The sequence below is a fragment of the Oryctolagus cuniculus genome, chromosome 14, assembly GCF_051225735.1.
Source record: "Oryctolagus cuniculus isolate XC-2025 breed Fujian yellow rabbit chromosome 14, ASM5122573v1, whole genome shotgun sequence".
Taxonomy (NCBI): domain Eukaryota; kingdom Metazoa; phylum Chordata; class Mammalia; order Lagomorpha; family Leporidae; genus Oryctolagus; species Oryctolagus cuniculus.
In genome coordinates this window covers 93,041,176-93,053,751 of record NC_142880.1, presented here as the reverse complement: position 1 = coordinate 93,053,751, position 12,576 = coordinate 93,041,176, and positions in this window count along the sequence as shown.

Sequence of the window (12,576 nt, the reverse complement as noted above, 5' to 3'; positions counted from 1 at the left end):
AAGTGAGAAGAACCAGACACACAGGCCGCACATCAGAAACGGCAGGTGCCATTAGCATTGGAAGAACACTTCCATCAGGCACCTGCTCACTGCACAGTGTCATGCACAGTGGAAACAGAATGCCCTCACCAACATACTGCATGGCCTGGCTAAGGAAGCCCAGGAGATGTGCTGGCACAAACAAAAGCCCAGCGCCCGTTTTTCTGACTTAGATCTAATTGGGAATTCTCTGAGGGATACAACTTTCTAGTCATCCTCCTGAGAGCCTTCGTATTAATCAAATATTTCCTATTATTGAAAACCATTTCCTGACATTCAGTCTAAAATGTTGTCTTTCTTGTGGCATTATATAGTATAATTTAATCACCCTCTTAGCAGATCAGAAATGATATTCATCTTGTTACCCGTTTTCCTGTTCTTGCACCGTGCGTATGTGGATCTAAAGCAACTGGGGAATGATTTCCTTCCGCTGTGCAGTGTGCATTCACCAGACAATAGACAGCAGTGGAGTGCTAGCACGTGGCACTGCCCCTCTGGTCTATGAAGCCTGATCTCCGTCGATGTCTGTCAGTGAGAGGGAGTGTCAGCCGAGGAAGGCCGAGTCCCACCTCTTCCCTTCTGCAGCACACGTCCTCCACCTCAGCCGGCAAACTGTTGGTTATCTGCTTCTCTCTGGGCCTCCCCTGCTGGTGAACTGCCATAGGGGAGGAAGGGAGCGAGAGACAAAGAAGAGTTAAGATCCTGAAATGAATGGTGACACCTACGTTTCCTATCAATTGCGCGCAATGCTAATCTAAAGCTTGCTACCATGGGAGTGAAACGTTAGACTCAGAAAAGACGATTGGCTACAAGTCCTCCTATTATGCTGAATGTGAAAGAAAAAAATTGCCCTGGCTGTTAAGTCACATGGGCTGCTTCTGTGGCAGTTGCCTGCAGCAATTATTTTCAAAAGGGTGCTTGATAAAAATAGATGATGGAAAATCAATACTTTAGGCCAAAACAAGTCGCTCTTCATTAAGGCAGCACAGTCCGGATGAGCAGGGGGAGAACAGGCCTTGCCCCCAAGCACCTGCAGGCGGCTTCCCCGGGCTTTCCTGCTCCCTGGAGTCCCCAAGCCTCTGTGGCCTTCAGCACCCTCGACACTTGAGGGTTGTCCTCACTTTGTGCACTGCTGGACAATAACTTGATAAGATGATAAAAAGTCACATGGAGAAATCTTTAAAAGCCCAGGTATCCCCGTAAGGCCAGACTTCACTGCCATTTTATCCTTCCTCGCCCCCTCCTTACTTTTCTGCATTTAAATATGCTCCTCCTTCTCACAATATGAATCAATAAGGTACAAAAACTTTTAAATCTTAAAATACTGATAGCAGTGTTTAGTGGGGATACCTTAATTCTACACGTAGTTGTGAATTTCAAGGTCTGGCTTCATGTAATGAAAAATCAGATTGAATTCATTTTTTTTTTTAATTGCACAAATAGCTGCTGTCTTTGTCTTAATTCCTTCTGCTTTTTCAACAAACACAGAGAAGATGAATGTCTCAGTGCCAGGTGTGTGATAACTCTTGGGTGGACGGAGCTCCATCAGTAGCTTTTCCTGAGACAGGAAATGGTGAACAGGGGTCATGTTTCACTGGAGGAATTCATAGCGATGGAAAATGAAACACAGCAGACACCTTGGATGATGACAACAGAAGAGCCGTATGGTCCAGGAGGGGAAGAGTTCTGTTGGAGGCTTAGCAGGAAAACCCAGGACAGTTTTTCATTTCCCTTTGTAATTAACACGAAAGGCATTGACAAAGCATTGGAACGCTCAGCTCAGCGTCTGCAGTCTTCTACCCGCCCACCTCCCACTGCCTTTTTCCGGCACATCCAACAGCAAGGACAATTCATTTTAAATTTACTTTCCCCTGGGCATCATTTTACTCATTGGTAACAATGTGTCCTGCACCAGGAGCTCTTTAGCTTCAGACCATTATAATCCAAGAATCATCTCCACCAGAGGCAGAAATCCGATGCTCTAGTGGGAAGCCTTCGTTCCCTTGAGTTGTGCTCCAGGGTCAAAGTCACCGGTATGAGGTCTTCTCCATATCTTTGGAGGGTGGTCCTGGAGCCAGGAGGGGTGGGATCACAGCTAGGGGAAGACGGAGGGGCTCTTCCAGCAGACCCACCTTGGGAGAGCCACGTAGCACCAAGCTGCAAGCAGTCCTGGAGCCATCAGGGTCTCCCTCCAGAGTGCTGGGCTACCAGGAGACAGGTGGGCATTCGTGGCGGGATTGCGCGGCACCTGCAGGATGTCTGAATGCATGACTGCTGTCTCTCAAGATCTCATTTATCTCTGTGGGACACTTTTCCTGTGGTTCTAGAGTCAAAGGTTCTCAGTATATAGATATCCCTGTCCAGCACCTGTTCAGGACAGACATTTCTAAATGTGTGTGTGTGTGTGTGTGTGTGTGTATGTATGTATCTTTATTTAATTTATTTGGAAGGCAGAATGACTGAGAGAAAGAGATCTTCCATCTGCTGGTACATCCTCAAATGGCCACAACAGCCAGGGGTGGGCCAGGCTGAAGCCAGGAGCCTGGAACTCCATCCTGGTCTCCCACATGGGTAGCAGGGACCTAGCCACTTGGGCCATCTTCTACTGCTTTTCCAGGCACATTAGCAGGGAGCTGATTGAAAGTGGGGCAGCCAGGACTCAAGCCAGCAGTCGTATGTGATGCCAGAACCACAGGTGGCGGCTTAACCTGCTTTGCCACAATGTTGGCCCCAATTCCTTCTCTCTTTCAAAACAACTCTTAGATCTTACATGGGTGTTCATGAGCTCTCTTGGTCTCAATAATGATGGCATTCTTTTAAAAGAAAACATCAAAAACAAGCAACCAGTAATGGCCAGTACTGTTTCTTGTAAAGGCAGATTAGAATAATTGTTTCTCCAAGTCCGAACAACTTTGTATGGTTACCCCTTGTTTTTTTCCCAGTCTCTTCTGGACATTCTACCCAATGCCCATCCATCACCCTTCCCATTCCATTTCTCCATCTCACCCTTCATGTGGTGGGTGGATCCATCTCCAGCCATGAAAACACAAAAGTGCTTCAAAAATCTCCATAAATGTTAAGGATGAGTCCAGCATGATGATGTTGGAAAGCTTAAATCAGAATAATTTTTTGAGAAATTTGACATTTCTCCAGTGAAAACTATTTCAGCTCTTTCACTGGTGAAAACAATGGATTCACGGTAAATCAAAACACTGCTTGTTCCAAGGATGCTGTGTGCTTAGTGAAGGTTGGACTGCCATCCTCGCAAGTGTAATTGCCTTCACAGCATTCTGTCTGGTGTTGGGTTTCCTGCTTGTCTTATTAAGGCGGTAAAGTGCACCGTGTGTTCTCCTCACAGGACATATCTCATTTCATTGTGATTGTCAAGATTTGGGAAAAGGTCAATTAAGCTTATAGAAGCGCCTACTGCAAATAAGAAACTTCAAGATGGTCTTTTCTGAAAGATAACATAAATCATAATACACAGCAAAATTATAAAATATTATAGGCTATTTAGTAGTCTTTCTTGAGGAATTTGCATTTTGTTAATAATATTAATATACTCCTGATATTTTATTAGTGTTTTACAGATTAAAAATTATGTGTATGTGTGTATATATATACACACACACACATATATGTGTGTTTATGACCTTAATAATTCTCAAAGCAGTACTGTGAGGGAAGTAATGTTAATTTTCCCTTTTCTATTATAGGTAACACAATTGTAGTTCAAATAATTGTCCGTAATTGGCTCACAAAGCTATAGCCAGTGCAGTACAAGGTTTCCTAAGACTGGACAGTTGAAGGACTTGTAAATAGAGATACAAGAGGGACATATGGGGTCCTGACGTGTTCTCTGGAGTGTGAACCCTCCTCCTTCTTTCTAGTGTGGCACAGAATCAGATCACGCCCTGCCCATCATGAGCTAATAAGCAGCACAAAATGACGACTGTGTGTTCCAGGGACAGTCCACAGAGACCATTCACACCATGTTATCATTTCACAGCACACAACATCAAGGAGAGCCACAAGGTACATGCTAATTCTAGCTTCATGGTAAGAGGAAACAAAGAAAAATCTCAAACCTTACACCTGCTGTCCCGTTGTTCTGTTGCTAAGTTTTAACAGATGCAGGATTTGAGGGCATTCTGTGCTGAGATTAGTCTTCACATTTTTTAGCAACAGTATTATTCTTCTGCTAATGAAACTTTTGTTATAGGGAAAGATCTGGTTGGTTCTGAGATTGTCCAGTCAAGGCACATCGATCAATCTGAAAAGCAAATGGTTGGTGCTTATTTGGTCTCAGTTCCAATCCAAAGTAGGCCTAATCTTTGAATTTAAGCTTTTTGAGGACAAAGGGTTTTTGTTTGTTTGTTTTTGTTCATTGGTATTTCTTTATTGCCTTGTACATTATAGGGGCTGAATCTGTGATATTTTAATGGAATGGACACACGCACACACACACACACCCCTATGCTTTTTCAAATCCGACCATCTCAATCTCAAAGGACATAGCATGGTAGATACTGGTTATGCCCCTAGTATGCATGATCCTCATTTCTCCCTGGTATTAGATCTTTTATTTTTATTTTGGTGCATGGCCATTTAGAAGGACTGGGTTTCCCAGTCTCTCTTGCAGCTGGTCCTGGCCATGTGGCTAGGACATGACCAGAGGGTGGAAGAGAAAGGCTCCTGTCCAGTTCAGACTGCTGATACATTCCCTCATCCATCTGGCTGGAATGTGTGTGAGCAGATTGGATCCCCAGAGGTATAGAAGTGGACATCACAAGTTGAGGATGATGGAGTCAATCCAGGAATGGGACGAGGGCCCTAGCAGCCACAGGGCACGACACCTGACTGCTTCCCTCCAGCCTTCTTTAAAACTCAAAATAAATGAACTCTGATCTTAAAAAACCACTGTTATTTTGGGGTTTTGGCCACTTACAGTAAAAAATATCCTAGTAGACACAAATGCATTAACACACACATGAGTGATAGATACATACTTTTTAAAGGTATCTGGCATATAAGCCAGCATGATGCTTTATCGTACTGATGTATTCTTAGTTTTGTGTCACTGAGAGTGGGTTGTATGGTGTGGTGTTCCTGCTTGTAATCAATGTTGATTCACCCTGAGAAACTACTCCCAACTCTGTATGTGGCAGAGACTTTTAGAACACAAACTTCTTGTTTCTCCTTGTCTACTGTCTATGCGCAATACCTGACAGCTTCCAAGGAGAGGACTGCCCAGGGTACGCAGGAAGAATCCTGACTTACTGGCACCTGCTCAGTCTTGTTTCTGCATCAGAGCTTCACTGTGGTTCAAAGCAAATTCTCAGAAAACCAGTCCTGTGCATTATCAAATGCATGACAAAAGATCAGGCCAAAGACACAAAGCAGTGATTTTTTTCCCACTTTTCACCTATTGTAATTTCCAAGTGAACTGATTCCTACCCCTACATTCCTGTTTCTTAGCCTTTTCCTTAAGATTGCTTTCTCAATCTACTTTGTGTTCATTTTCACATCTAATATGATGGTACTTCAAGAATCTCATGGAAAATTGAATTAAATGAAAAGTTTATTTTATTGCAAAAACTTTTGGAAGCCATGTGTAGTTTTTTCATATTAGGTGTTTTGCATGAACTTCTTGAAGACTCCTTGTATGCATGCATTTCAATTTTTTGTGCCCAAGCTTATCTTTTAAATAAACTTTCTGCAAAAATTTTGAAGTATGCTTGCATTTTATTAAAATTCATTTCAGTCAATTTTTATAAGAAAAAAATCACATGAGAAATAAGCTTCTCAATTGTGGTGCTGCTCGAGAGCTTCCCCACTCCCCACCCCATCCTGATGGGGTCTGGTACTATAGCTATCTCCTTCTAGTGGGGGGGCACTGCTTTATTCTTGGGCTTATGTTCATTAGTGGCTTGGGCATCCTGTAGGATTTTTAACCTCAGCGTTTTCTTATTTGAGGCCATCCTCTCCATCCCTGTTCCTTTTCCCGTGTTGATGATTCCACTGTAACAGCATCAGTGATCAGAGCCAGAACCCTGGAATTTGTCCAAGGCTGCACACTCCGCAGCTCATCAGTGCCTACTCATTTTGCTTTGCTTTTATTCTTTCAGCCACTACCTTATTTCATTACTGTCAGGATATCCCCCTTCGGAAACTGGCTGGGTTACCCTGAAGGAAGAGTCGAGGAGACTGAGGAAGGTCAAGCTAAACACACTTTATTGATACTCTAGGCAACTAGGAGGAGAGATCGCTCAAGCCTACTCCTGCAGGCACTAGGCACTACAGACCGGGGAGAGAGGCTGAGCAACCTCTGGTTTACAGTGTCTGAGGGTCCCCTTATATACAGCTTCTAGAGGCTAGCCCCGCCCACATTCTGACCCCCCAGGGTCCCGTTGTCATGGCAGCGACAGTTTGTGGTTAGGCCAGCTAGTTAGGCCATCAGTTTTCAAATTTTACCAGCTAGGTGGTTACTACTACTCTACTTTTCTTTCAAGCTGTGGGCTACTGCGCAGTTACTTTCTTTCAAAGGACGCTACAGTTACTTTGTTTCAAACAGCGCTACAATTACTTTCTCCATGAATGGTTCCCTAACAATTACTCATCACATGTGGCCTGAACTTTATCAGGAGTCTTCAAATCCCACTTCCGATGAGCCCAGTTCACCTGCAGTCACAAAACTCTGTCTACCATGGGGCTGCACAGAAACCCAGCTCTTGACCCCCGAGCTGAGCAGTTCTGCCCACTTCGGCTCTGCTGCCGCATCTGCTGGCCTTGCATTGACTTCCCACACCTAGTCTTGGCATCAGTTTGCAGTCGGTGGCCGTTTGGGACCTGCACTCTTCTACGTGGGTTCCATTCCCTCCAGACAGCCTTCACACTCAGCAGAACTGCACAGGCTGCGTGATTTCCTGACCCTGGCTTAGGATCAGATCTTGCCAAGTGGGCTCTGTTAGACCAGACTGAGAATTGCTTAACTGCTGGCACTATTGTTTGCCTCTCCCTCTGCAGTCAAGCATGGGATCCACATCTAGTAGTTCATTTTTTTTTATTTTTAAAAATATTTTATTTATTTGAGAGCTAGAATTACAGACAGTGAGAGGGAGAGACAGAGAGAGGTCTTCTGTCCACTGGTTCACTTCCCAAATGACCACAGTGGTTGGAGCTGCACCAATCTGAAGCCAGAAGCCAGGTGCTTCTTCCTGGTCTCCCACATGGGTGCAGGATCTGGGCCATGCTCCACTGCTTTCCCAGGCCACAGCAGAGAGCTGGATGAGAAGAGGACAAGAGGGGCAGCCATATGGGATGCTGGTGCTGCAGGTGGAGGATTAATCTACTGCGCCATGGCGCCAGCCCACATCTAATAGTTCTTAAAATTTCATTAGCTTGCGGCCGGCGCCGCGGCTCACTAGGCTAATCCTCCGCCTAGCGGCGCCAGCACACCGGGTTCTAGTCCCGGTTGGGGCACCGGATTCTGTCCCGGTTGCCCCTCTTCCAGGCCAGCCCTCTGCTGTGGCCCGGGAGTGCAGTGGAGGATGGCCCAGGTGCTTGGGCCCTGCACCCCATGGGAGACCAGGAAAAGCACCTGGCTCCTGGCTCCTGCCATCGGATCAGCGCGGTGCGCCGGCCGCAGCGCGCCGGCCGCGGCGGCCATTGGAGGGTGAACCAACGGCAAAGGAAGACCTTTCTCTCTCTCTCTCTCTCTCACTGTCCACTCTGCCTGTCAAAAAAATAAAAAAAAAAAAAGTTCATTAGCTTGTAAGCTTGTAAGTTTGTAAGCTTCCACCTGAATCACCCATACCCCTCAGGGGGAGGCACGGATTATCAGAAAAGTGTGCTTCCCTCCATCATCTACCTACTCCATAATCTTCCTACTACAGATAAATGGTAAATATGATAGATGAACTCATTTATGTAGAATATTTTCCTTTTTTAAACATATGGCTATGTAAAGTTCTACCTTTTTTCAAAGCATTAAAGAAAAGCTGTGTCAGCCAAGTTCTTTTATATCTTTAAAATTCTATCAATGGAAGGGGAGAGGGAGTGGGAAAGAGGAGGGTTGCGGGTGGGAGGGACGTTATGTGGGGGAATCCATTGTAATCCATAGCTGTACTTTGGAAATTTATATTCATTAAATAAAAGTTATAAAAAATTCTATCTTTAGAGCTTCTGGCTTCGTGTATAGATGGTTCAGATAATTAACAACAAATGAGGATTAAATATTTGAGAATTTATCTTATATAAATATGGGAAAATTGATGTTGAGCATGGCCAAAAGTATTTGTAATGGTTGATCAAATTCTTATGATAGAAAGAAGGAAAAACAGTATCACTAATCTTTCATTAGAAATAATGTTAAAGGGCTGAAAAGAGAATAGATATTAATTTAATGTCTGTCATGTATGAGACATTGTGCATGGACAAGAAGAGAATTTTTATTAACTGAATGCCTACCTCATATCAGACAAACTGCCTGGATGAAAAGAGAATTTATTCATTTAATTTTCTTATTTATTTGAGAGACACAAAGAGACAGACAAAGAGATTGCTCATCTGTTGGTTTATTCCCCAAATGCCCAACATATCCCAGGCAGGGTTAGTCTGAAGCTGAGAGCTAGGAACAGTGTCTAGGTCTTCCATGTGTGTGGCAGGAATGCAGTCACCCAAGTTACCTCTGGTTATCTCCAAGGGTGTGCTTTAACGGGAAGCTGGAAATGAGGGCAGAGTCAGGACTCAGTGTAAGATGCAGATATTCCAAGTACTTCCCTTTGCCGTTGGTTCACCCTCCAGTGGCCGCTGCAGCCAGCGGTGTTAGGGCCGGCGCACCGCGCTGATCCGATGGCAGGAGCCAGGTACTTATCCTGGTCTCCCATGGGGTACAGGGCCCAAGCACTTGGGCCATCCTCCACTGCACTCCCGGGCCACAGCAGAGAGCTGGCCTGGAAGAGGGGCAACCGGGACAGAATCCGGTGCCCCAACCGGGACTAGAACCTGGTGTGCCGGTGCCACAAGGCGGAGGATAGCCTACTGAGCCGCGGCACCAGCCCCCAAGTACTATCTTAATTAATACAACAAACCCCTGTCCAAGTAGTGAACCAACATTGATACACTATTTTATCTAAAATCCAGAATTTATTCATATTTCCTTAATTTTTACCTGATGCCCCGTTTCTGTCCTTTGGCCTTTCCAGAGTACCCCATCATGTTGTCATTTATGCTCCTTAGGATCCTCTGTGCTGTGACAGCTTCTCAGACTTCCCTGGTTCTGATGACCTTAATAGTTCTTCGTAGATAATTTGTAGAAATTCTCTGCTCATGCCTGTCTGTGGTTTTTTCTTGCCACGTGGTGTCCCATCCATGAAACAAAGACTGAACTGAGCAGTGACATGAGCGGCTCTGATGTCCCCAATGCACGTGCTGTGATCTACCTTAGAGGCAGCATCAACTCCTTCAGAAATCCACAGAAGACAGAAAAGATGGATGGGGGTGGGCACCTGGCCTAGCAGTTAAAAAAGTACATCCTACAATGGAGCACCTGGTCACCTCTGAACCCCAGCTTTCTTCTCAAGCAATTGTGTTCCAGCCCACTATGTGGGAGACTTGGATTGAGTTCCTGGTTCCTGGCTTAAGCCCTGGCTATCACATGCCTTTGGGAAGTGAACGTGTAGAATGAAGCTCTGTCTGTCTGTGTCTTTCTCTGCCTCTTTGCCTCTCAAATAGATAAATAAAAATTAAAAAGAAAAAAAGAGACAAATAGTGTGCTAGGGACTCATCTGGCTTCGCTCACACAGAGCTACAGCAAATTGTTTGGGCAGTATTGGCCCTTCTCCCTTCAAATATGTTGGGACAATACCACACCTGAATAATAAATAGCCACTAATACCTCACAGCTATTATCAGTCCAAAGATACATCTGGTCTTTTAATACCTATCTATTTCTCATTTATTATTACATGCCTTTAGTGCTATTGTACTTTAATGGGCAGTTATTGTGTGAAAAAACTTTTCATTGTTCAATTACTCCAGTCTTGAGCACTGAAAACACATTTTGGATTTCAGATCCCCAGAGAAGAGCACTATTTTGGGGACCAAGCTGAATGAATGCTATGAGAAGGTGGTAATGAACTTATACCTTGCCTACCCTGAAGGGTTCTAGGATTCTGTGGGTTCAGGGTGAGATTCAGGACACGCAGTTAGACAGTGTCATCCATGCCACGGAATGGAAGTTCACCTGCTCCGTGGTAGGAAGCTGGATGTTGACTTCCACTGCGAGGAAGATGAGCCAGTGGCAGTGACGGTGGTGACAGTGATAACAAACCATGACAACAGGCACCCACTACTGACAGTGCACTCTGGACAGGGCTCTGCACCAAGTGTTTCCAAGCGGGGTTTAATTCTCAGGAAACTGGACGTGGCAGGCCCTGTCCATTTCCACGGTAAGACAGGAGAAGGGAGGGTAGATAAAGTGACTTGCCCAGGTCACATGGCTCATGACTGCCCAAGCCCCTTTCTTCCCCAGAGCAGCGTTCCCTGGGGAGACAAAGGCTCAAGATTCCAAGGGGGTGTTCCTTGGGATGCCTCACAACAGGGAGACAAGCACATCCTCCCGGCTCCGAGTCCAGTGAGCCAGATGACCTGACCCAAGCAGCTTCACAGTTATCCTCAGCTTCTGACATGGTGACTCACCTTAATAGACTCACCTCACACAGAGCAGGCGGGTCCCTCACCGCACCTATGTGTGACTTTGTGTAGAGAATTTCGGCATCCAGCTGTTTGCTGTTTGTGAAGGAGAAACAATGCTTTTTTGTTTCATCATTAGCTGAGGGGCTCTTCTAAGTCCCATTTTAAAGTCTGATGTAAGATGGTCAGACACTCCTTCATGTTTGAGGCTACAAATCCAATCCATGTTTGCTAGTTTTACCAAAAATCACATTTGCCATTTCCTGCTTGCTTAGGATAAAATGCTGGGCGGTTTTTACATTCCATTAGGATTGACAAGTGTTAAGCTACTGTATGTAGATGTCATTCTTACTACCATTGGGACAGTACATTGAAGGGCTTTCAGTCTGGAGTTGGTGAGGGGAGGCCCACACCCACTTTCTTTCTCAGCTGTTCCGCACAGTGAGGAGTGAGCGCTGCTACAACCAACTGTTCACATTTCCGTGATGTCCCCAGGCACACATGGCAACATGATACAGATGTCAATAGCCAGCGACAGAGTTTGTCATACACTTTGCAAAACACAAAAGCTGCTTTTTGTTTTATACTGAAGCACATTCGAAACTTGGCATCAGTACAAGGAAGTGTGTCCTCTTGAGTTTCAGTAGAGATTCAGTGTCACATAATCATTCCAGAAATTTCAAAACGGCTTCTTTTTATACAGTGCCAAGAAGCACCACTCTCAAAAACTTCCCTCTAATGCTTCATCCTGATAGTCCCATAAATTGTTTTAGATCATACACTCATCCATATTTTCTGGATGACAGTTGGGATTCAATATTACATTTCTTTTGAGGCACTGTTCAAACCTCTGGGGTTCTTTAGAGCTCAGTCTGTTCAGATTGTGTCAAATGTCACTGCTGTTAAGAGGATAGGACCAGGCGGTTCTAGTTTGCAATTCTCAGTCCACCAAGCCTTTCTCAGAACCTAGACTGACTTTTTGGGTTTCTCTCTCCTGCTCTGTGCCACCTCCACAGCATTCCATCCTCCAGACTCCCCCTTCTTAGATGTGGAAAGATGTGACACAATCAAATGTGGCATTGCTCCTTCTACAGCTATGGGCACACATGCACAGGTATACACACACACACACACACACGCACACACAGACTGAACTTGCATGCAATGATTTAAAATCCAAAAGCCATATCATACTGAATTGAATTTACACACATTATTCTTTTTCTATGACTCTAAATATATTTAGATAGCAAGGGAAGAGTCAAAGAAACTGGTTTCCATACTCACTTCCATTGCTTGGATGGTTCACAGTCCTCTACACAGTATCTGCTAAAGCTGACTGATCTAGAGTCTGTAAAGAGTTCCTTTATTCCCAACCATTGCCCATAGTCTTTGTTTTGTAATACATCAACCCCTTCATCAGTTTTCATAAGAAATCCAGTTATGTCTTAGATTTCATGAGTTGGGCAGACTGGAAAATTCTGGATTTTTGGGAGAGGATTGTGGTGCAGCTGCGGTGGTTTCTTACAGTCCTGTTGGCCTCTTCTCCTTTCTCATTTAGCTCGCCCCACTCCTCAGTTCTCCTTCCTGGGGAGCTTTCTGAACACTCCTTCATCTACTCTCACGTACTCAGAACCAGCTTCTCACCCAGCCTTTCACACACTGTGTCATCACAGTGTTCTGAAGAATAAAGAGACAGCCATTCATGCATATCCCCACAAAGCAGTTGATCATCATCACGCCCACTCCCTGGATGAGTCTGCTAGTGTAGCAATGAGAAACTACCCCAGGACTGGGCAACTTACAATGGAGATTTACTCTTATCCCAGCCCTGGAGGCTGG